The sequence below is a fragment of the Musa acuminata genome, chromosome BXJ3-1 (assembly GCF_036884655.1).
Source record: "Musa acuminata AAA Group cultivar baxijiao chromosome BXJ3-1, Cavendish_Baxijiao_AAA, whole genome shotgun sequence".
Classification (NCBI taxonomy): domain Eukaryota; kingdom Viridiplantae; phylum Streptophyta; class Magnoliopsida; order Zingiberales; family Musaceae; genus Musa; species Musa acuminata.
The window spans coordinates 37782113-37807002 of record NC_088349.1 but is presented as its reverse complement, the minus strand read 5'-3'; the positions used below and the strand labels follow the sequence as shown (position 1 = coordinate 37807002).

Here is a 24890-nt window from a genome sequence, read left to right as displayed (position 1 = left end):
AAATAAAATTTGATTATTTAAGAATTGTTGTCATATAATATAGAATGTTGATATAAATTAAAATCTTAAGAATTAAATAGATGGTGATTGGAGGGTACCTTAAAATTATAATGCTAATAACTATATTTAGACTCGTGTATTTGCAATTTTGTGTCACTGTGAAGGCAAATAAGAATTGAGATCGGCTTCTCCTTTTATCGTCTCTCTTTCGAAGCCAAACCTTCTATGCTTACTTTCGATCTCGAGCTCTCTCGGTGGTACTCCACAAAACCCTAGGTTCCATGGGCCAGGGAACCCCCGGAGGCATGGGGAACTAGGGGCACCCCGGCGATCAGAAGCACGATGGCGACAAGAAGGATAAAAAGATTGAGTTGGCAGCATCGTCGTCCCAAGTCAAACGGAAGCAATGCAGGCAGAAGGGTTCTGAGGTTGTTGCTTGGCTCCCCACCATCACCTTGCTCTCTAAGTGCCGCCTCCACATCCTCAAGGTCGAGCTCGTCAAAGACTACCTCCTCATGGAGGTGGCGTTCGCCGCCAACCAGGAGCGCCTTTGTCCCTACGAGGAGAAGAACGAGGAGGATTGCTCCAAGTTCGATGATCTTCGGGAGTCGCCGATAAGTGTCAGAAACCTGGACGAGCTCATCGATGAGAACCATGTCATCGTTTCATCGTCGATTAGAATGAAGTACTACGTTACGATCCTATCTTTTGTCGACAAGGATCAACTGGTATTGGACTATGCTATTTTTATGCACAACAAGGTCAGTTTTGCTGGTTTAATGATTTATGGTTTTAGTCGCATGATCTCGGATTGGTGAAGATTTTTAGTGTTTAGGGTGCGAATTGGTTGTGGTTTTCTTGATATACCTAATTTGCTAGCATTCTAATAAAAATAACTTAAAATATTATGTGTATTTACATAGATCACTGGTATTTAGGCTCGACGAACTTGGTTAACTGGAGATTTAGGGTTCGAGTGTTTTGTGGTCAATTTTTATGAGTGAGCATTGTGAAGCATTTGTAGGCATCATACGTTTGCCCATATAATTTCTATTGCTGGGGGTACCTTAAATCTCCAAAAGTTAAGAAGATAACAAAATAATTGAAATCCATAAGGTAAATGGAGCCCCATTTTGCTAGGATACATAGTAATATGTTAGATTCATGGGTTGGACTGTAGGAGATCCAAGTTCTGATGCATAATGTCTGCTTAATAATCATCAAGTTTTTTTCTTTTTAGGCACTTTGTTTCTTTTGAATGTATCTAAAAGTTTATGTGTTGAATCACTCAATGGTTGCTCCCTCAGATTGATTAACCAGCAATACCGATTGCTATTTTTGCCCATTTCTTGACCTCAGTCAGGTTTTGATAGTCGCAACTGCTATGCTGATGAACACTATCTTCCGACTCTGTCGAGTGTAAGTACATTAGATCATTTTGCATTTTGACTTTCCTGAGTAATGGCTTATCTGGAAATTTAATAGTATCACTAACTAGACAGGACATTTCGACATCCTGTAGATAGTGGATCCTATTGGAAGTGCCAATTGGTCTGTGATGCGTGTTGATTGGTCTGAAAGAAAGTGGCATCCAAAAGCATATTGAGCACAAGATGTCACTTTTGAGCTCCCGAAGAATATTTCTGTAAGCATTCTCTCTTTCAAAAATTCATACTTTAGGATGTCCATATGCCTCTAAATTCTTGTTGACTGATATGGGTTTTGTTGACAGTCTATTGATGAGAGTTATCATGTCACCATTGATGAAAAGGTAAATCTTTTAGAACTTGTGTTCATATATGCTGATTCTTTCCTTTTTCTGGTTCACCTATTCCTGATTTACTTTCGTTAGTGTTGTCACAATCACCGAAAGCACATCAGATTAGGCAAAAGTAACTTAATCTTTGCAAGCTGACTGCCAAGTTCTATAGTTTTTCTTTTCCTCTGAGCTACTTCAGTGTATTCATGTGCTTAGGTTTAATGAAGCATATAAAAGGAAATTGGAATATGTTGCAGATATCCATCTAAAATTCTTGCATTTTTGTCATAGATAGTGATAAGTGGTAGGACTTTGCAAGAAAATGCTTGTTCTACATGACTACGTCAACCAAAACCTTTGAGACATTATGCAATCATACAGAGTAGCACGATACATGCATGAGGCACAGTACAAATTCGAAGGGATTGATGACCCTTAATCTGAGCCTTTAGAGAAATAAATAAAAAAATAATCCGATGGATGAAATTGAATTATTCAATTAGAAGCCGATATGACTTGTAAGAAAATAATGTCATATGTCAAAAGAAGTCAAATATTTTCTCAGCATGTTCACTATTTGGAGGATTGAACTCCAAAGCACCAAAAGCATCTATTTTCATTTTTGTTTAGATAGTATTATTTGGTCCTTTACTATCTCTTACCCATTATGCAAATTCTGCATACTAAAATATTTATTCATGCTTAAAAATAATAACAACAATGGGTTACAAATCATGACAAGCATGTAAACTACATTGGAATATCGGATAATTGTTCAAAGTGATCGACTATGCAGTGTTCCGAATACTGTTACTGTTGAAGCTATCAAATAATTGTTTAATGCCATCGACTGTAACAAATCTGGTTAGTTCATGCCGAATCATAACTAATACTAGAAGAATTTCATTTTCTTTCCATGTTTGACTTGTATTTATCATCACAAAATCATTGCTGCTATCTGTTTTCAGCTAACAATTATACAACACAATCTGGAAGAGAAACTAATCACTCAAACTTGAGTACACCAAATCTGCTATTTAACTGTCCTTCCAGTGTTTTATAATCAAAGACCAACCTCAGCAATCATGTATTTATTTATTTATTTTGCAGAAAGTGGTGACAGTGAAACCTTGTTTGTGGAATGGAATGAAGAGACTTTGCTACTTGTTTGCTAGGAAATTTTATCCTGAAGCTCTTCACAACCTGATGCAGTTGTTCTCTAATGACACCCTCATATGAGACACATCAGCAGGAACACCATTGTTTGGTCTGGTTGTGCCTCCTGACATCACATTGTTGAGTCAATTGCTCCATGAAATCCATGCCAATTCTTGAACTCAAGCCACCTCATTTTGACACCAAACTCCACCATGTAGCAGCAGAAGATTGTTGGAGGCAATTGGGATGATTTGAATCTATGTTTCTCTTTAAGTAGGGATGAGGTGGATACTACTTTATTTGATGGTGCACTCCACCAAGTACTGGTCGTCTCTCTGTTTTGTGTTTTCCTGGTTATTTGATCTCAATTCTTTTGTAGAGAGAGAGAGAGAGAGAGAGAGAGAGAGAGAGAGAGAGATTATAAAACACTTTCTTTGTGAAGTCTTTATGGCAAATCTCTTTTTTTTTTTTGAAAGAAAACTGAAGCACAAAAAGAAGTGAATAATTTGGTTAGCAGATTCATAAAAGATGTCATTAAAAAAACTTAAAACAATAGAGAACAACTTAAAAGTTCTGAACAACTTAACTACTTTAACTCAATGAACATTGCCAAATTATTTCTCGATATAATATTGCCCATGTTAATGGATAAGGAACCAAACATATGCTTTATTTCTCTGACTGAACTTGCCAATTAATTAAGCATTATCATTCGAGTGCTGAACATTGACTTATAGTTTAATGAAAAGGATTAATGGAGGTGACGTCCTATGATATTGATGTGAAAAATGAGATCATGGGAAAATGGAAAGCTTATTTGCATTATCTATAGCAATATGAATCAGTGAAATCTAAAAATGCACTTTGTTAAGGATCATTTTTCCAGTGGTTTGGACTGACCATTGACTGATGCATATCATCATCAAGACTCCCGGTTTCTAATTTTGGTGATATTCAACAGTTGCAAAATTTATTTAAATATAGATCGACATAATATTTAGGAACTTTAAGACCAGAAGGGTGGATGAAGAACTCATTCATACATAATATCCTTATAAGTGCACTAATAAGATGCATAAAGCAAACTTGCACTATAATTTCTTCATTCATATTCATTATGGCAGATAAATTGATGAGTTTCTTTAAGCTAAGGCAAAATTGAGGTTATGCATTCTATGAAACCAAGTTATAATTAAGTATACTATCTCATTTCCGTTCTATACTATAAGAATTCCAGAGGAGTGTAATTGGGTTTATGTGATAAACTTGAAAATTTTCCCAAGGATATAAATAAACAAACTGTTCTACTGTTGTCGTTGGTGTTTGCTAATGATAGGTTTTCAATCTCTCCCTTATTAGAACAAGTATAATTTTGCTGAGTATTGGTTGCCAATGAAGAGTGATGTCTGGAGTAGAGAAAATTAGCTCAACATGGTCTCCAAAGATCTTTCCACGGTAGAGGTAACTGAGGCCAACCTTTTGAGGTATTGGATCTTCTATTTATAATATGAAGAGATTTGTTTGCATATCTTGAGTAACAATGAAGCTTATGTGTTGCAATAGAGATGCATTAAACTATTTCTTAAACATTAGTTCAAAATATCAAGTTTATAGAGACATTAAAGAGCTTATTTATCCTATTTCACTCTGATCATATGGTTTAATTATTTTTGGTTCTGAATATCGTGTCTAAATGCTAGTATGTCTTTTTCATATTCAATTATCAAAAATCACTATTTTGAATGTTTATGCTGGCTTTTACTTTGAACTATAACTTTTGTCTTAACATCATGTTTGCATTTCCTGTAGTTTGACTAGTATCATTTTCAATTTTAGGCTTTTCATGGTTGCTAATTTTTGGCATCTAGAATTGATAGTAGTAATAAAATTTAGTTAATGAGATTAACTACAATAACATATATGTGTTAAGTATTTGTATTTCAAATTTAGAAGGGCTCATACGAAAAAACCATCAACATTGCAAAGATCTGCATGCAATTTCCCAAATAAATAGAAACATAATTTAAACTTTTTAAATAAAATTAAGAAATCAGAAACTTACATCTACAAAAAGGGAATTATATTTTGGATTTTTTTGTTCAATGAGTTTTTAAGAGGGATCAGAGGATCACACTGGAATATGACATAATATAAAAAATTAGCAAAAAGTTATCAATTAAACCATTGACCTTCCAAATCTAATTTCATGAACAAAAACTTGAAAAAAAGGTAATATTTCAGTTCAGATTGAATCTCATGAATCAAACTTGGCCAATCTACTATTACTGTTTTACTTGTGATTAATTGAGATTATTGGAGTTATAAGAAAGAGTGGAAAAAAAAGGGAAAGATGATGGCCTCAACTTCAACTGTCCCTAACATGCAACACTCCCCTGGCCGTGCTATCATGGCCCAAGCATGACTCACCACAAATCCTTTTAATACTTATAGTAGAAAAAGTTCCTTGTACAAACAAATGATTTGCATAACTAAAATGATGAATTTCTCGTATCTCATTTATATATATTGTTGTTCATGTTACCACCAATTCTTTTTCTTTCTCCTCTAACTATCAAAATGAATGGCAAATTAACACTGTTTAGGATGTTGGTTTCATGTTAATTAGTTCTCACATTAGTTCTGTGCTTGTAGTTAATCTATGTTTGTTCAGTTCTTCCCCTTTAATTAACTTCTGATTTCTATTATGATATAGTTTTTGTATAATACATTCTTTTTATCACTTAATTTTTCTTATACTCCTCAAATTTGTCTGAAGAAATGATTTTGCGTTGTTTTAGTTGCCTCTTAATCTGCAATGGCTTTGTTCACTCCATCAGTTCTTGTAATGCAGAAGGATTTGCTGACTTCAAGCGATCGCTCAACGAGATGCCATCAAGCATCTATCTTTTCTCATTCAACTAGCAGTGTTGAGAACTTGCTCTTTCTCAGAGCACATCCTGTCTCCACCAATCTACTATGCAAACCATCATCTTTGACAAGACACCCTGAAGGAGGCCATTTTTAGATTTACCCATGAGTGGCAGCTAGTGCTATTTATTTGATTCTTAGAAGTTTTCAGCTTCATGTGGCAACAAGTTCTAGCTTGATGATGTCAGTGAATCTCAACAGTTTGTTCCAGATATTTTGAATGGAATATTTGAAATAGCAATTGAGATGGAAAAGATTGAGAAGAATTCATTGAGAAGCAAAATGCTGGAGGGGTATCTTATGGTAGCTCTGTTTGTGCCATCAACATCAACCAGACTTTCCTTTGAGCCAGCTATAAAAAGGTTCGGAGGAGAAGTTTTTGATTACAGAAGAAGCACGTGAATTTTCTTCAGCCATGAAGAGAAACTCCTGAAGGTATGATCTTAATTATGGATAATTTTGTGGTGTCCAGAATTGTATAAGGAAGACTTAACGAGTGGAAAGCATGATTTGCAGATATAACTACAGTTGAAGGTTACACAGATATAATTGTTTTAAAACATTTCAAAAGTGAGTTGCTAGATGGCAGCTTCAACAGCCAATATTCTTTTTTATAAAAGCTGGGATGATCAAGGACAGCATCCAACACAGGTAAAAGGAATAGTATCCCAATGTTATCTTGTTCAGGAAGGATGATAAAAACAGAAGAAGACAACTGGAGGTTTTTATGCTGCATTTTCTCTCAGATGATTCTGATGTATGCATGATTTGTTGACAGCCAGGTTTTCTATGTACGGAAGTTTGCTTCACCATTAGAACTACATGGGAAAAAATACTTGAAACCTCAATGAATTATGATGACATAATTGTTCTTACTTGTCAGATTAGGAAGTACATTACTTCATCAGAAAATGTTCCTTAAGGTTGCTGTGAATTCTTTGAGGTCATCATAAGGAAATAGAAGTCAACCGGTTCATGATGCTAGTTGTAATAGAAAAATCAGATATTGGTATGAATTGCTAGCCTCAGTGTATAGGTACTATCGAGAGATATTTCACAAGCTGATAAGCACCACAATAATGCATTAATTTTCTTGGCATGTACATTGTGAACAAAGCTCTGGTTTTCTAGAAGTGGCTTCGAGGAGTGATGTTGCCTTATCAAGCTTGCGTTCAGAAAGAATGATTTGGTGAGATTATGCATAGACCTTTATAAAGAAATTGCATTGTGGACAAAGAGGTGTTAGATGTGCTTCCTAAGCATCCTCACCCAAGACTTGATGAGGTACGTGAACATGTCTGGAACCATTTCTTTCTTAGTATGTAGAACAAAAGATCCATTGTCTCAGCAACCAACACTTAATTTTCACAAAGATAATTGCCGAAGAAATGCAAGGTTTACTTTTATTTGAGACTTCCTTTTTTTTCTTTTCTAAATACTGCATCCTCTATTTGTGTCAGTGATTTAAAAAGCGCTAAGCGTCAAGGTTCATAAACGCCTAAGGCGCTAGGCGCTCGCCTGAGCGAAGCGAGTCACTAAAATATAAAAATATATAATATAATTATTTAAAATTTTAAATATAATTATTTAAATATAATAAATTTAAATAAATAAAAAATAATTGTATTAAAATCAAAATAATATATTATTAATCTAATAAATATAAATACTATTATTAATGTATTGTTAATAGTATACTGTATACTGTTAACAATATACTGAAGGAGAAGAAGGAAGAGGTGTGTTAGGGAGTGCTGATTGAGAAAAGAGGAAGCGGGAGCGGGAGCGGGAGCGGAAGCGAGAGCGACGAGCGGCGACAACGGCAGTAGCAGCGAGCAGCGGCAACGGGAGCGGGAGCAATGTCTGTTGTTTTCTGTTGTTTTTTCCTTCTCTTATTTGAATATTTTCAAAGTGGCTCAAAACATTTCTTGAAAATAAAGGAGAAATGTCTTATTTAGCTTGTCTACCTCTTGTTTTGGACTTCTCCTAGGAGTAAAAACAAGTGTTCGGTGCAATCCTTATTGAAGAGACAGCTGCAGAGATTGAAATATAGTTTTCTTGAAAAGCTTTCTTACAGCTGGTTGATACTTATTTTGTCTCCTCTGTAGTGTAACCTACACTGAATGGTCTGGAATATTTTTTTTGGTTGAATCAATATGCAACTTGACTTGTTTATAGGTGTGGGTGAAGAAACCGGTCAAGCTACATCTAGCTCTGGATTTTTCCAATCCAATTTTGCAGAATTATTATGTACCTGTATGTTATTCAACTGAAGTGTAAAATAATTATTGGTCTTTGTCCTTTTTATCTTAGCCTGTGCTTTAGATGTTTCTAATCCTTACCTTTTATGCATCTTCACATGACATGATACATAATGATATGCTTTTTACTTGGCGGCTTTTGTTCACATAATTGTTAAATTCTGAAATATTATATCAAGATATGTTGTTATTGAGTGGATAAATGGGTGATTAGATTAAAATGTATTTTGCAGATCTTGTCTGTTGTTGGGCTTCTTCAGGATGAACTTGATCCTATGGTTTCTGTCATGAAAGTTGAAAAAGCTCCTTTGGAATCTTACGCTGATATTGGTGGCTTAGATGCATAAATTCAATAAATTAAAGAAGCTGTTGACTTCCTTTTACTCATCCTGAGCTGTATGAAGATATTGAAATTAGGCTTCCCAAGGGAGTTATACCATATGGGGAGCCAAGGTGAGAGTGTAGCATGTGAATTTCCATAACATGGACTTTACAACTTTGCCCCACACATTCTTTACCCTCCCTCTTCTCTATTCTCTCGATCTCTATTTAGTTACATTTATATTTTGTGTTTATGTGTGCTATTTATTGGCTCTAACTCTAGCGACAACACTTTATTGATTTGTATAGTTTAGTATATCTATCAGCATTTATTATGAGTAAATAGAGAAGAGAAATGAGAAAGGATGTTTTTATTGCCTATGTACTTCTTCTTTACCAATGGATGTCTTTTTTTTAAAAAAATTGACCTTCTATTATTGCAAATTTACAATCTAGATGGTGGTGGCCAATTAAAAAAAAAAGCTTAACTGAGTTTCACTTTAGAATTGGAATTATCTTTCTCTTGTGGGTTTGCGACCTAAAAGGTTTTTGCTATACAATTTGTGTTGCATGGTGATCTGAATGCTGTGGTATCTGCATTGGTTATTGCAAAGTCCTTATTTTCGTACTATTTATGAATGCTTAATTTCAGGCTGTGGCAAACTCAACTTCAGCAACTTTCTTGCATGTTTTTGGAAGTGAGTTGATTCAGAAATATTTGGGTGATGGCCCAAAACTTGTTAGAGAACTGTTTAGAGTGGCAGATGAACTTTCTCCTTCGATAGTCTTTATTGATGAGATAGAAGCAGTTGGCACCAAAAGGTCAGTCGATGAGAAATAAAAGTCCCACTTTTTTCTTTCTCTTGTATGTAAATCATAGTTAAAATTATCAGACTATTCTATCTGACCAATTTTAGATATGATGCTCATTCGGGTGGTGAGCGTGAAATACAGAGAACGATGTTGGAGTTGTTGAACCAGTTAGATGGTTTTGACTCAAGGGGGGATGTTAAGGTCTTGCAACCAACAGAATTGAAAGCCTTGATCCAGCCTTGCTTCGGCCTGGTCGTATTGATGGGAAGATTGAATTCCCACTGCCAGACATTAAAACTAGATATCGTATTTTTCAGGTTTGTTATGCTTCATGAACAAATACAGGATGCTTACAGAACACCAGTGCATGTTTTTGTACACTTTGCGGGTTCTTGCTAAATTCTTATTTTCATGTTAATTTCTTTAGATACATACCTCTAGAATGACGCCGGCCAATAATGTCAACCTGGAAGAATTTGTCATGACGAAGGATGAGTTCTCTGGAGCTGATATCAAGACAATCTATACTGAATCTGGCTTGCTTGCTTTAAGAGAGCGTAGGATGAAGGTGTGTCACATATTTACATGTAAAATTGTATTCTTTTATATAGAAGGTCATTGTTAGATAAAGCTTTTGTTATTACACTAATATTATCAGCAATTGTTATTGTGGTTTTATATACCTTTTGTTTGGGATATATACATGCTTTTTAAAATGGATATTGACTTTTGAATGCCAATTGTCCATACCCTAGGGATTTTATGAATTTTTCCTATGTTCCTATTAATGTTCAGAAATTGATCACTTAAAAAGTTAACCACTAAAAGAGAGGAGAACTTTTTATATTACCTCTCCTATTCTATAAAGGTAACTCATTTCTTTATAATTTAAATGTGATGGTTCATGTAAGTTGTATTTAGTCTATGTTCTCCATTAGATTGCTTTTCAGATTCATATTATAAAGCTATATTGTCCAGATGACTTCTTCTGACCCCAGTTATAGTTCCTGGTATGTATTTATAAAGCCACTAATTTACCCGAATGAGGGTTCCTTGTTGATTCAAGTTTTTATTACTTCTCTTTCTTGGGGCAAGAGGAGCATGACCATTTGAGGAAGCATCAATCTTTATTAGTGTATCATTGCTCTGGATAAAACTTGTTATAAGAAGTAGAATAAAGAACTAGAAACGATCATTCTTTGGGCTAGATGTAATAAAGTTATTTACCTGTTGAGGGAGATTTACTTACAAAAGCATATTGGAAATTTGTTCAGGTGACATTTTTGGTGATCTCTGAACACTCAAGTCTATGCTTCGTGTTTTCAAGTCTAAAGGTCTACAACCAGGTTTAGAAGCTCGGTCGACCTCTGGTCTTGACACCTTGTTGCATTGGTATCTCACCAGTTTATCGGGCAATATTCCAACCTTTTTCACACATTATCAGTAAAAGATAATACAAAAACAACACCATTTGATACTGAACCATATGATCCATACAGGTCCTTACTCAGGCTAATTAAGGTTTGTTATAGGCTCTAAACCTTCACCAATGTGTCTTAACAGTGGTTGACCACTGAAATAGTTTGTCATGCTGCTAGAATAGAGATCCTCTTCTTCCTCCAAAAATAGAAAATGGAAAGGAAAGATGCTACTTATCTATTTTGTTCCCATTTCTTATGACAGCTTATCTCTCGTATAGAGAAGTGATGTGGTGATGCCTTGGCTCTTGGAAATGTCTTGATCTCGTCTTAATTTCTGATTCTCTGTTCTTTGTTTTTCTTTTCCCAATTCTCTTCTATAGCCTTGAGAAGTGAGACAATTTGGGAGAGAATCATTCAAGGCCCTAAATAATGAAATAAAGAAAAATTCAACTTAAAAAGTAAAATATAAACTGAATAAGATCAGTTCAACGTAAAAGAATATGGTTTGGCTTATAAGTAAAATTCTTGCTCTTGGGCACATGTTGGATCATATAGTTGATAAGAAACAATACGAATAATTCAAAACTAATATTGTTGATATGGATTCTGATGGTTTTCAAATGTTTGTTTTAATCAAAAGTTTTTCAAACAAGATCATCAAATACTTGAATATTATCCTTGGTTTGGTGCATATTAAGTTTGACAAATCTGATATGGTAGAGACATACCCAACAAATGGAATATTAACTAGTCTTCTTTGAAGAGACACTCTCACTTGACTAGTTTGAGTTGGACTACACGTCTTTAGTGGTTGGATCGGCTAGTTGAATTTGACTTGCATTGGATTAAGAGTTTAAACTAATACCCATTTGCTTTATCTTGCATTCCCAAAGTGCCCTAAGTTACATATCTCAGTAATTTATAGCTACATCATCTTACGCTCAGGTAACTCATGTAGACTTCAAGAAGGCCAAGGAGAAGGTGACGTTTAAGAAGAAGGGGTGCCTAAGGGACTCTACATGTGAGTTATTAATTCGCTTGCCTCATAACATGAAGGTTTGTCTCATATGTCGCTTTTGATTATCGTGATTCTCAATATATTATTTTTAGATGTTTGTTTGTGGACCTTGATGATCGCAAATTGGATAACAAAAATGGTTCAACATAAATAATCTTTTGAGAAATATTGTGCATCTTCATGCCCAAGTTGTAATCACATACCTTTTATATAAATGTGTTGTGTTTATATGTCTTAAGAAATCAAAGAACTAATTACAGAATACCCCTTGTATTTAACTACCTTGAGCATCTCGGTCCTTATGTTTTAAAAAGTTTCATTGGCATCCCTATAATTATGAAGGTAAAACATTTAGGTCTATTTACCATAATGTTGTTCGTTTTATCAATGGAAATTCAAAAACAAAAAAAAGGTAATTTAGCATTCTAGTTGACGGTAGTGGATGACGTCGGTGGTGGCGGATGGTGGCATTGTTGGGGGTTGCAGGTGGCTATTGTGGATGAGGAGAGTAGCGGTGAGAGGTAAGAGTGCCTCTGCTTCGGCGTCAGCGTCGGCATCGTTGCCATTGTTGAGTGGCGAAAGGGCTGCTCGGCATCTGCATTGGTGGCTCTTTCGTCGCTTGGCAATTGCATCAACGTTGATGTAGATGCAAAGCGGTGTCGCTCTGCATCTGCGTAGGCACCGACGCAAACGTAGAGCGACTGATGTAGTTGCCGAGTGACGTCGCTCTGTATCTGCGACGACGTCGATGCAGTTGCCGAGTGACGTTGCTTTACATTTACATTTACATTTACGATGCCGAGTGACTTTGTATCTACGTCGGCGCGACGTAGTTGCCAAGCAAAAGGGCCATTGATGCATATGCCAAGTAGCGTCGCTTTACATCTGCATCGGTGACCCTTTCCCCGCTCGGCAACTGCATCGATGTCGATGTAGATGCATAGCAACCCTTATCTTTCATCGTCGCTCTCCTCATCCACAACAGTCACCCGTGGCGTTGTCGGTTGCCACCACTGACGTTGTTTGCCATCATTAACTGGAACATTAAGGGTACCTTTTTGCTCTTTATTTTCATGTTTCTATCGGTAAAATTAATGGTGTAAGGGTAAATTGACTTAGATGTTTCATTTTCGTAACTATAGGGATGCCAATGTAAATTTCTGAAGTGTAGGGATCGAGATGCCAAAGGAAGCTAATTATGGGGGGTAATATGTAATTAGTTTGAAATCAAAAGTATATGCTAAATTGTTTCATGTTGGAACATGTCTTTTTAAGGAAATACGAAAGATAAACTAGAATGGCAATTCAGTAGGTGGGACTTCAACTTGTCACAAATGAAAATTGAAATGGGACAAAATATACATTGATTCACTGTGTTGGCACATGACATTTCGGTCAGGATTCATGCTGACTAAGTTGAACTATTGATCTTTTGGGTTTTGGCTAAAGCATAAAGAAGGATCACTGATTCACTCACAGTTTTTCTCGGAATGTTTAATTGCCGCATGAACAAGTGGTCTCAGGTATTTGTTATTATCACTGTGGACCACTAACCTTCAAGATATTATTGTCTAAACCGTTTCATGTCTGATATTAAACAAGTTTTAGACATCAAAAAGATAAATCAGTTTATTCTTGATGAAACTTGTAGGTTGTGTTAATTCCATTGAGTTTTAGACCACTAGTCTTTGTTTTTGCCGGCCTTATTTCATTTGGTTATTTGGCAAATCTTTACACAAGTGTTTTGGTCTCTCTTTATTGATCTATGTTGTTGAGTAGTTTTCTGTCTCCCTTAATTCACCATATTCATTCTGCCTTCAAGTATAATTGCTCACACTTCAAGCAAAGACTATTTCCCGGTGATCGACTATGCAGTGTTCCGAATACTGTTTCTGTTGAAGCTATTAAATAATTGTTTAATGCCATCGCAACACAATCGGGAAGAGAAACTAATCGCTCAAACTTGAGTACACCAAATCTGCTATTTAACTGTCCTTCCAGTGTTTTATAATCAAAGACCAACCTCAACAGTAGTATTGAGTTCTTTTTTGTTTATATCAATCATGTATTTATTTATTTATTTTGCAGAAAGTGGTGACTGTGAAACTTTGTTTGTGGAATGGAATGAAGAGACTTTGCTACTTGTTTGCTAGGAAATTTTATCCTGAAGCTCTTCACAACCTGATGCAGTTCTCTAATTACACCCTCATACGAGACACATCAGCATGAACACCATTGTTTGGTCTGGTTGTGCCTCCTGACATCACATTGTTGAGTCATTTGCTCCATGAAATCCCTGCCAATTCTTGAACTCAAGCCACCTCATTTTGACACCAAACTCCACCATGTAGCAGCAGACGATTGTTGGAGGCAATTGGGATGATTTGAATCTATGTTTCTCACTAAGTAAGGATGAGGTGGATACTACTTTATTTGATGGTGCACTCCACCCAGTACTGGCCTTCTCTCTGTTTTGTGTTTTCCTGGTTATTTGATCTCTTGAGCAGCAAAATTTTGTTAGTCCATTTTACTTTATAGAGTGCTCAATTCTTTTGTAGAGAGAGAGAGAGAGTGAGAGACATTATAAAACACTTTCTTTGTGAAGTCTTTATGGAAAATCTCTTATTCTTTATTTTGAAAGAAAACAGAAGCACAAAAAGAAATGAATAATTTGGTTAGCAGTTTCATAAAAAATGTCATTAAAAAAACTTAAACAATAGAGAACAACTTAAAGTTCTGAACTTCTAAGATCTGATCTCAAACACATGCTATATGGTATATTGTGAACATATTGAATGACAATTATTATCTAATGGATGTTAATATGTACAACATACTTGTAATGTTATGATGTATAAATCAAATGTAATGTTCTAAATCTCATTAAAATCTGATATAATTTCTAAATTATACATAGAAATGATATAATAATATTTCAAATAATAAAAGCCTATCTATTGTGAGGAGGAAGAACAACTTCATGGCTTGCTCAGCTCTTTCACAGGATAATTGATATCAAAATTAGTTGCCCGTGATGTTTAGAGAGAGAGAGATTATCTTCTTCTCCTTTGCTTTAAAAATTATATACATATATATATATAAATATATATATTATTGGTGAGAATTCTGAAAACATTTTATGCTAATTATTAAATCATTATAGAGATCATTTTTTGGCTAAATACTGAAGACAGCATTTTATTGTGTTTGTAATGAATAAGCACACCGCAACCTTTTTTCTCTCCCGTACGACTACTCAGCACGTGAATCGCACATGTTTCGGATCCGTTTCGAGTGGATGTCGCATCGCACATGCTTCGGACCCGCTTCACTAGAAGATCCGATTCCAGTTGAACTTAACGCGGCCTATATATACATATATCCTCAGTCTCCACCCCCATCCCACTCCCGCTCTCGCTCTCTCTTCTCTTCCTCCTTCGATCTCTCTCCCTCTCTTCGTGTTTGGCTTCGCCGTCCTTGGTCAATCCTCCGCCGTGCCCTCCTCTCTCTCTGTCTCTCTTCGGGCGAAGATGAAGCGGCCGGTGAAGTTCATCGCCGACCCTAGGGCACGGCGCACCGCGTTCAAGAAGAGGAGGGCCTGCTTCCTCAAGAAGGCCTATGAGCTCTCCACCCTCACCGCCACCGACGTCGCCGCCATCTCCTTCGCTCCACATGATGCACCTCCCGGCGCCGTCCCCGACCTCCTCACCTGGCCTCAGGACCGGAAAGAGGTGGTCCGCATTATCCGCCGCCTCCCTAAGTACGGCGACGGCGCCGGTCCCGGCATCAATAAAACGCCGAAAATCAAGCCCCCGGAGGAGGTTGCCGTCGACCAGGCGTGGGACGACCAGGGGGCGCTTTGGACCATCGTGAGGTCCCTGCTGGAACCAGAGATCCTGGCCCTGAGAAATAGCGGAACTAAGTTACCGGAGGAACCGGAGTGCTCGAGCTCCCATCACATCCTAGGGCTTCAAGATCCTCTTCCTCCTCCTCCTCCTCTCGCGGCGGCGATCGTCGACGATGCCTCCGACCCCACTGCCATGAGGATTCACGAGCTCCTGAGTATGCCCGATACCTTCTACGGGAACGATGAGGCCTCCTTCGCTGAGTTGCTGCACCTGATGCAACAAGAGTAGACCAGCAACATCTGCGATAACTTCTTCAGCTACAAGGAAAATGGGTATTTTTTTTCTTTTTATTGCGAAGTTGGATACACAGTCAAAATCTGTCCTCTGATTCCACGAGCAATAAAATCAGCTTCTTTTTAAACAAAAATCGTGCAAAATTTTACTGGTAACATCTATTCAGCAACCAGAGTGCCAAATAGATGACTTGCATACACCATTGTTTCATACTTGTTTACCTCTCAGTACTTCTTTACATTTAGATTAGCTCAAGAAATAATAAGATTTTCTTATGCATTTTGTCTTTCCGACTTGACAGCAGTATCCAATTTTAGGCTTTTAGCCAATGATCTAACACTAGCGAGTTAAGAACTGCTTTCATATTTTATCCTTTCTCAATCAGTGCCATCTTGTGTTTCAATGGGTCATAGAGGAACTCTCAATTGTTCATCTCCTTATAAGTACATTTATAAGAGATGAATTATCCTACTTTGCTTTGATCATATGTTTTAATTGTTTATTTTTGGGGTTTTAAGTATGCTGTCTGCAGTCCTATCACAATCACTTTTGCCTCGAGTGCAGGTATGTCTTTGGCAGGCATATTCATCTACCAAGTTAGCTGTTTTTAAATGTTTATGCTTGCCTTTACTCTGAACTATAACCTACATTGTCTTACATTATCTTGGCATTTACTGTAGTTTAACAAGTATCATTTTCAGTTTAGGCTTTTATTCATGATTATTCAATTTTGGCACCTAATTCATGATTGTTCCATTATACTAATACATCCACCGTGTCCCCATTTTTTCTATTGGACATCATGTCTCGTAGTCAGCCTTAACAACATTAACTCAATGAACATTGCCAAATTATTTCTCGATATAATATTGCCCATGCTAATGGATAAGGAAACCAAACATATGCTTTATTTCTCTGGCTGAACTTGCCAATTAATTAAGTATTATCATTCGAGTGCTGAACATTGACTTATAGTTTAATGAAAAGGATTAATGGTGGTGAAGTCCTATAATATTGATGTGAAAAATGAGACCATGGGAAAATGGAAAGCTTATTTGAATTATCTGTAGCAATATGAATCAGTGAAATCTAAAAATGCTCTTTGTTAAGGATCATTTTTCCAGTGGTTTGGACTGACCATTGACTGATGCATCTCATCATCAAGACTCTCAGTTTCTAATTTTGGTGGTATTCAACAGTTGCAAAATTCATTTAAATATAGATCGACATAATATTTAGGAACTTTAAGACTAGAAGGGTGGATGAAGAACTCATTCATACATAATATCCTTATAAGTGCACTAATAAGATGCATAAAGCAGACTCGCACTATAATTTCTTCATTCATATTGCTTATGGCAGATAAATTGATGAGTTTCTTTAAGCTAAGGCAAAACTGAGGCTATGCATTCTATGAAACCAAGTTATAATTAAGTGTACTATCTCATTTCCGTTCTATACTATAAGAATTCCAGAGGAGTGTAACTGGGTTTATGTGATAAACTTGAAAAATGTCCCGGGGATATAAATAAACAAACTGTTCTACTGTCGTTGGTGTTTGCCAATGATAGGTTTTCAATCTCTCCCTTATCAGAACAAGTATAATTTTGCTGAGCGTTGGTTGCTAATGAAGAGTGATGTCTGGAGCAGAGAAAATTGGCTCAACATGGTCTCCAAAGATCTTTACATGGTAGAGGTAACTGAGGCCAACCTTTTGAGGTCTTGGATCTTCTATTTATAATATGAAGAGATTTGTTTGCATATCTTGAGTAACAATGAAGCTTATGTGTTGCAATTGAGATGCACTAAACTATTTCTTAAACATTAGTTCAAAATATCAAGTTTATAGAGACATTAAAGAGCTTATTTATCCTATTTCACTCTGATCATATGGTTTATTTCTTTTCGGTTCTGAATACCGTGTCTAAATGCTGGTATGTCTTTTTCATATTCAATTACCAAAGATCACTATTTTGAATGTTTATGCTGGCTTTTACTTTGAACTATAACTTTTGTCGTAACATCATGTTTGCATTTCCTGTAGTTTGACTAGTATCATTTTCAATTTAGGCTTTTCATGGTTGCTAATTTTTGGCATCTAGAATTGGTAGTAGTAATTAAATTTAGTTAATGAGATTAACTACAATAACATATATGTGTTAAGTATTTGTATTTCAAATTTAGAAGGGCTCATACAAAAAAACCATCAACATTGCAAAAATCTGCATGCAATTTCCCAAATAAATAGAAACATAATTTAAACTTTTTAAATAAAATTAAGAAATAAAAAACTTACATCTACAAAAAGGGAATTATATTTTGGGATTTTTTGTTCAAAGAGTGTTTGAGAGGGATCAGAGGATCACACTGGAATATGACATAATATAAAAAATTAGCAAAAAGTTATCAATTAAACCATTGACCTTCCAAATCTAATTTCATTAACAAAAACTTGAAAAAAGGTAATATTTCAGTTCAGATTGACTCTCATGAATCAAACTTGGCCAATCTACTATTACTGTTTTACTTGTGATTAATTGAGATTATTGGAGTTATAAGAAAGAGTGGAAAAAAAAGGGAAAGATGATGGCCTCAACTTCAACTGTCCCTAACATGCAACACTCCCCTGGCCGTGCTGTCATGGCCCAAGCATGACTCACCACAAATCCTTCTAATACTTACAGTAGAAAAAGTTCCTTGTACAAACAAATGATTTGCATAACTAAAATGATGAATTTCTCGTATCTCATTTATATATATTGTTGTTCATGTTACCACCAATTCTTTTTCTTTCTCCTCTAACTATCAAAATGAATGGCAAATTAACACTGTTTAGGATGTTGGTTTCATGTTAATTAGTTCTCACATTAGTTCTGTGCTTGTAGTTAATCTATGTTTGTTCTGTTCTTCCCCTTTAATTAACTTCTGATTTCTATTATGATATAGTTTTTGTATCATACATTCTTTTTGTCACTTAATTTTTCTTATACTCCTCAAATTTGTCTGAAGAAATGATATTGCGTTGTTTTAGTTGCCTCTTAATCTGCAATGGCTTTGTTCACTCCATTAGGTCTTGTAATGCAGAAGGATTTGCTGACTTCAAGCGATCGCTCAACGAGATGCCATCAAGCATCTATCTTTTCTTATTCAACTAGTAGTGTTGAGAACTTGCTCTTTCTCAGAGCACATCCTGTCTCCACCAATCTACTATGCAAACCATCATCTTTGACAAGACACCCTGAAGGAGGCCATTTTTAGATTTACCCATGAGTGGCAGCAAGTGCTATTTATTTGATTCTTAGAAGTTTTCAGCTTCATGTGGCAACAAGTTCTAGCTTGATGATGTCAGTGAATCTCAACAGTTTGTTCCAGATATTTTGAATGGAATAATTGAAATGGCAATTGAGATGGAAAAGATTGAGAAGATTCATTGAGAAGCAAAATGCTGGAGGGGTATCTTATGGTAGCTTTGTTTGAGTCATCAACATCAACCAGACTTTCCTTTGAGCCAGCTATAAAAAGGTTAGGAGGAGAAGTTTTTGATTACAGAAGAAGCACGTGAATTTTCTTCAGCCACGAGGAGAAACTCCTGAAGGTATGATCTTAATTATGGATAATTTTGTGGTGTCCAGAATTGTATAAGGAAGACTTAACGAGTGGAAAGCATGATTTGCAGATATAACTACAGTTGAAGGTTACACAGATATAATTGTTTTAAAACATTTCAAAAGTGGAGTTGCTAGATGGTAGCTTCAACAGCCAATATTCTTTTTTATAAAAGCTGGGATGATCAAGGACAGCATCCAACACAGGTAAAAGGAATAGTATCCCAATGTTATCTTGTTCAGGAAGGATGATAAAAACAGAAGAAGACAACTGGAGGTTTTTATGCTGCATTTTCTCTCAGATGATTCTGATGTATGCATGATTTGTTGACAGCCAGGTTTTCTATGTACGGAAGTTTGCTTCACCATTAGAACTACAGGGGAAAAAATACTTGAAACCTCAATGAATTATGATGACATAATTGTTCTTACTTGTCAGATTAGGAAGTACATTACTTCATCAGAAAATGTTCCTTAAGGTTGCTGTGAATTCTTTGAGGTCATCACAAGGAAATAGAAGTCAACCGGTTCATGATGCTAGTTGTAATAGAAAAATCAGATATTGGTATGAATAGCTAGCCTCAGTGTATAGGTACTATCGAGAGATATTTCACAAGCTGATAAGCACCACAATAATGCATTAATTTTCTTGGCATGTACATTGTGAACAAAGCTCTGGTTTTCTAGAAGTGGCTTCGAGGAGTGATGTTGCCTTATCAAGCTTGCGTTCAGAAAGAAAGATTTGGTGAGATTATGCATAGACCTTTATAAAGAAATTCATGGCAAGTGCATTGTGGACAAAGAGGTGTTAGATGTGCTTCCTAAGCATCCTCACCCAAGACTTGATGAGGTACGTGAACATGTCTGGAACCATTTCTTTCTTAGTATGTAGAACAAAAGATCCATTGTCTCAGCAACCAACACTTAATTTTCACAAAGATAATTGCCGAAGAAATGCAAGGTTTACTTTTATTTGAGACTTCCTTTTTTTTCTTTTCTAAATACTGCATCCTCTATTTGTGTTTTGCCCCCCATAAACAAAATCACCTGATATCTCTTAAATAACCATTCATGGCGAAGTGACTAAAACTTGATTAATGTTATGCAACAAAGGACCAAAATTTATGAAATTGCAAGGATGATGATCCTTGAGCTGTATATTTCAAACAAGCCAAGAATGGTCTTTATGTTTGAATCACTCCATTGATGCTGCTGCTGCTTTGCTGGTAAGTATCGATACAAACTATTTCTTTTATTTGTTTTACGTAATTCGATAGGCCATTTTGACATTGTCCATTGTTACAGAATTCTTTTTTCTGCTTCTGTGTCCATTGTTAATGGCTGAAAAACAAGTATCTTTATTTCGTCAAAAGATTGCTAAGCTAATGTTATAAAGAGATTAGATTGACTGATTCTGTTTCTTAAAGATGTGATGTGATTAACAGAAGCAGAAAGGAGTATGAAAATTTAATGCTATTTTGCCCATCTCATCATGATGAGAAACACTAATTGTATTTATGCTCTGAATACTTGCTTGCTTGTTTCTTGTAAGATTAACTGTGTATTTATTTATTAATTTTATATATTTTGGATGGAATCCCTTCTAAAATCTAGCTTTGATTGCAATCATATTATTCCACATAGTAAGTGTCAAATGAGTTTTATTTACCGTAATGGAGTAATGTGGTGAATCATTAAATAGAGAAAAAAAAACATCCTGATTATTAAAGTTAAGAATTTAAGTCTTGCTCTAAATAATTGGCTATATTATATTTGAATGAAAATAATTAAATTTTAATATAACATATGTGTTTTATTATTTTAATACAAATTTTTCATAAGGCATCCCTAATAATTGGAATAATGTGTTATCTCTTCCACGGTATTTCTAATAAGTCGTAATGCCTCAACTATTAGGATTGATGAATTCTTTTTTATGTCTGGTCTATTTTTATATCATTCACATTGACTTGTTTGTTTTTTGAATATTTTATATAATTTTTTTAGTTTATTCTTCTATTGCAGTCATGCCTAATCCCATATATAATATTACTTAAATATATTTAAAATAAAACTAATTTTTAAAGTATTCCAATCAGATAAGATTGATGTAAATTATAATTTTAAGAGTTAAATGTAACTTAAATATATTTAAAATAAAATTTAATTTTTTAAGCATTCTTGTCATATAATATAGAATGTTGATGTAAGTTAGAATCTTAAGAATTAAATAGATGGTGATTGGAGGGTACCTTAAAATTAGAAGGATAATAACTATATTTAGAGGGGTGTATTTGTAATTTTGTGTCACTTTGAAGGCAAATGAAAACTGAGATCGGCTTCTCTTTTTCCGCCTCTTTTCCAAAGCCAAATCCCCAAGCCTTACTCTCGATCTCGAGCTCTCATGGTGGTACTCCTCGAAACCCTAGGATCCATGGGCCAGGGAACCCCCGGAGGCATGGGAAACTAGTGGTGCCTCGACGATAGGAAGCACGATAGCGACAAAAAGGATAAAAAGTTCGAGTACTACGTTAGGATCCTGTCTTTTGTCGACAAGGATCAACTAGAACTGGACTTTGCCATTCTTATGCCCAATAAGGTCAGTTTTGCTGGTTTAATGATTATGGTTTGGTCGCATGATCTCGGATTAGTGAAGATTTTTAGTGTTTAGGGTGCAAATTTGATGTGGTTTTATTGATATACCTAATTTGCTAGTTTTCTATGGAAAATAACTTGCAATATTATGTGCATTTGCATAGATCACTGGTATTTAGGCTCGACGAACTTGGTTAGCTGAAGATCTGGGGTTCGAGTGATTTGTGGTCAATTTTTATGGGAGAGAATTTCTTGCATTATGAAGCCTTTGTGGACATCATACGTTTGCCAACATAATTTCTATGGCCGGGGGTATCTTAAATGTCCAAAAGTTAAGAATATAACGAAAGAATTGAAGTCTAGAAGGTAAATTGAGCCCCATTTTGCTAGGATACATGGTAATATATTAGATTCATGGGCTGGACTGTAGGAGATCCAAGTTTTGTTGCATATGCCTGCTTAAGAATCATCATGTTCTTTTCTTCTTAGGAACTTTGTTTCTTTTGAATGTATCTAAATGTTTGTGTGTTGAGTCACTCAATCTAGGAAACCTATGTTGGGTAGCTAGAGCATTGATTTTGTTTTTACAAATTATATTATCTACTCTGTTTGATTTGAATTCTAATCCTTTAAGATTGTTTCATTTATTTTCAGTGGTTATTTAATTCTATGAGTTAGTCAAAGTCTTTGATAAAGTGACAGTTTGGGTTCATTTTTTATCTATATGTTTGAATAATTAGATATTATTCAAATGGTGGCCTCATTAGCTTCTTAATAGATGGGTTGTGTACTTGCTTTCAACAATCGTAGAAATTCTAAATGTGAGAAGATTTTTGGGTCACCCACTCCTGTATGTCTTGCCTCCATCTCCACCTCCACCTCCACCTCCACCTCTTCCTTTTGTTTTCTGTTGTTTTTTCCTTCTTCTCTTATTTGAATATTTTCGAAGTGACTCAAAACATTTCTTGAAAATAAATGAGAAATGTCTTATTTAGCTTGTCTACCTCTTGTTTTGGACTTCTCCTAGGAGTAGAAACAAGTGTTCGGTCCAATCCTTATTGAAGAGACAGCTGTAGAGATTGAAATATAGTTTTCTTGAAAAGCTTTCTTACAGTTGGTTGACACTTATTTTGTCTCCTCTGCAGTGTAACCTACACTGAATGGGCTGGAATATTTTTATTGGTTGAATCAATATACAACTTGACTTGTTTATAGGTGTGGGTGAAGAAACCGGTCAAGCTACATCTAACTCTGGATTTTTCCAATCCAGAAGATTTTGCAGAATTATTATGTACCTGTATCTTATTCAACTGAAGTGTAAAATAATTATTGGTCTTTGTCCTTTTTATTTTAGCCTGTGCTTTAGATGTTTCTAATCCTTACCTTTTATGCATCTTCACATGACATGATACATAATGATATGCTTCTTACTTGGTGGCTTTTGTTCACATAATTGTTAAATTCTGAAATATTATATCAGGATATGTTGTTATTGAGTGGATAAATGGGTGATTAGATTAAAATGTATTTTGCAGATCTTGTCTGTTGTTGGGCTTCTTCGGGATGAACTTGATCCTATGGTTTCTGTCATGAAAGTTGAAAAAGCTCCTTTGGAATCTTATGCTGATATTGGTGGCTTAGATGCACAAATTCAATAAATTAAAGAAGCTGTTGAAATTCCTCTTACTCATTCTGAGCTGTATGAAGATATTGGAATTAGGCTTCCCAAGGGAGTTATACCATATGGGGAGCCTGGAACTGGGAAAACTTTACTTGCCAAGGTGAGTGTAGCATGTGAATTTCCATAACATGGACTTTACAACTTTGCCCCACACATTAGTATATCTACCAGCATTTATTATGAATAAATAGAGAAGAGAAATGAGAAAGGATGTTTTTATTGCCTGTGCACTTCTTCTTTACCAATGGATGTCTTTTTTTTAAAAAAATTGACCTTCTATTATTACAAATTTACAATCTAGATGGTGGTGGCCAATTAAAAAAAAAAAGCTTAACTGAGTTTCACTTTAGAATTGGAATTATCTTTCTCTTGTGGGTTTGCGACCTAAAAGGTTTTTGCCATCCAATTTGTGTTGCATGGTGATCTGAATGCTGTGGTATCTGCATTGGTTATTGCAAAGTCCTAATTTTTGTACTATTTATGAATGCTTAATTTCAGGCTGTGGCTAACTCAACTTAAGCAACTTTCTTGCATGTTTTTGGAAGTGAGTTGATTCAGAAATATTTGGGTGATGGCCCAAAACTTGTTAGAGAACTGTTTAGAGTGGCAGATGAACCTTCTCCTTCGATAGTCTTTATTGATGAGATAGAAGCAGTTGGCACCAAAAGGTCTGTCGATGAGAAATAAAATTATCAGACTATTCTATCTGACCAATTTTAGATATGATGCTCATTCTGGTAGTGAGCATGAAATACAGAGAACCATGTTGGAATTGCTGAACCAGTTAGATGGTTTGGACTCAAGGGGGGATGTTAAGGTCTTGCAACCAACAGAATTGAAAGCCTTGATCCAGCCTTGCTTCGGCCTGGTCGTATTGATGGGAAGATTGAATTCCCGCTGCCAGACATTAAACATCGTATTTTTCAGGTTTGTTATGTTTCATGAACAAATATAGGATACTTATAGAACACCGGTGCATGTTTTTGTACACTTTGCGGGTTCTTGCTAAATTCTTATTTTCATGTTAATTTCTTTAGATACATACCTCTAGAATGACGCTAGCCAATAATGTCAACCTGGAAGAATTTGTCATGACAAAGGACGAGTTCTCTGGAGCTGATATCAAGACAATCTGTACTGAATCTGGCTTCCTTGCTTTAAGAGAGCGTAGGATGAAGGTGTGTCACA

General features: G+C 35.6%; 1 pseudogene; it reads left to right on the top strand.

Annotated features, from left to right (window-relative positions):
* The first annotated feature begins 281 nt into the window (after nt 1-281).
* LOC135629265 (26S proteasome regulatory subunit 4 homolog) lies at nt 282-11686 on the top strand (annotated as a pseudogene).
* The last annotated feature ends 13204 nt before the right edge of the window (nt 11687-24890 follow it).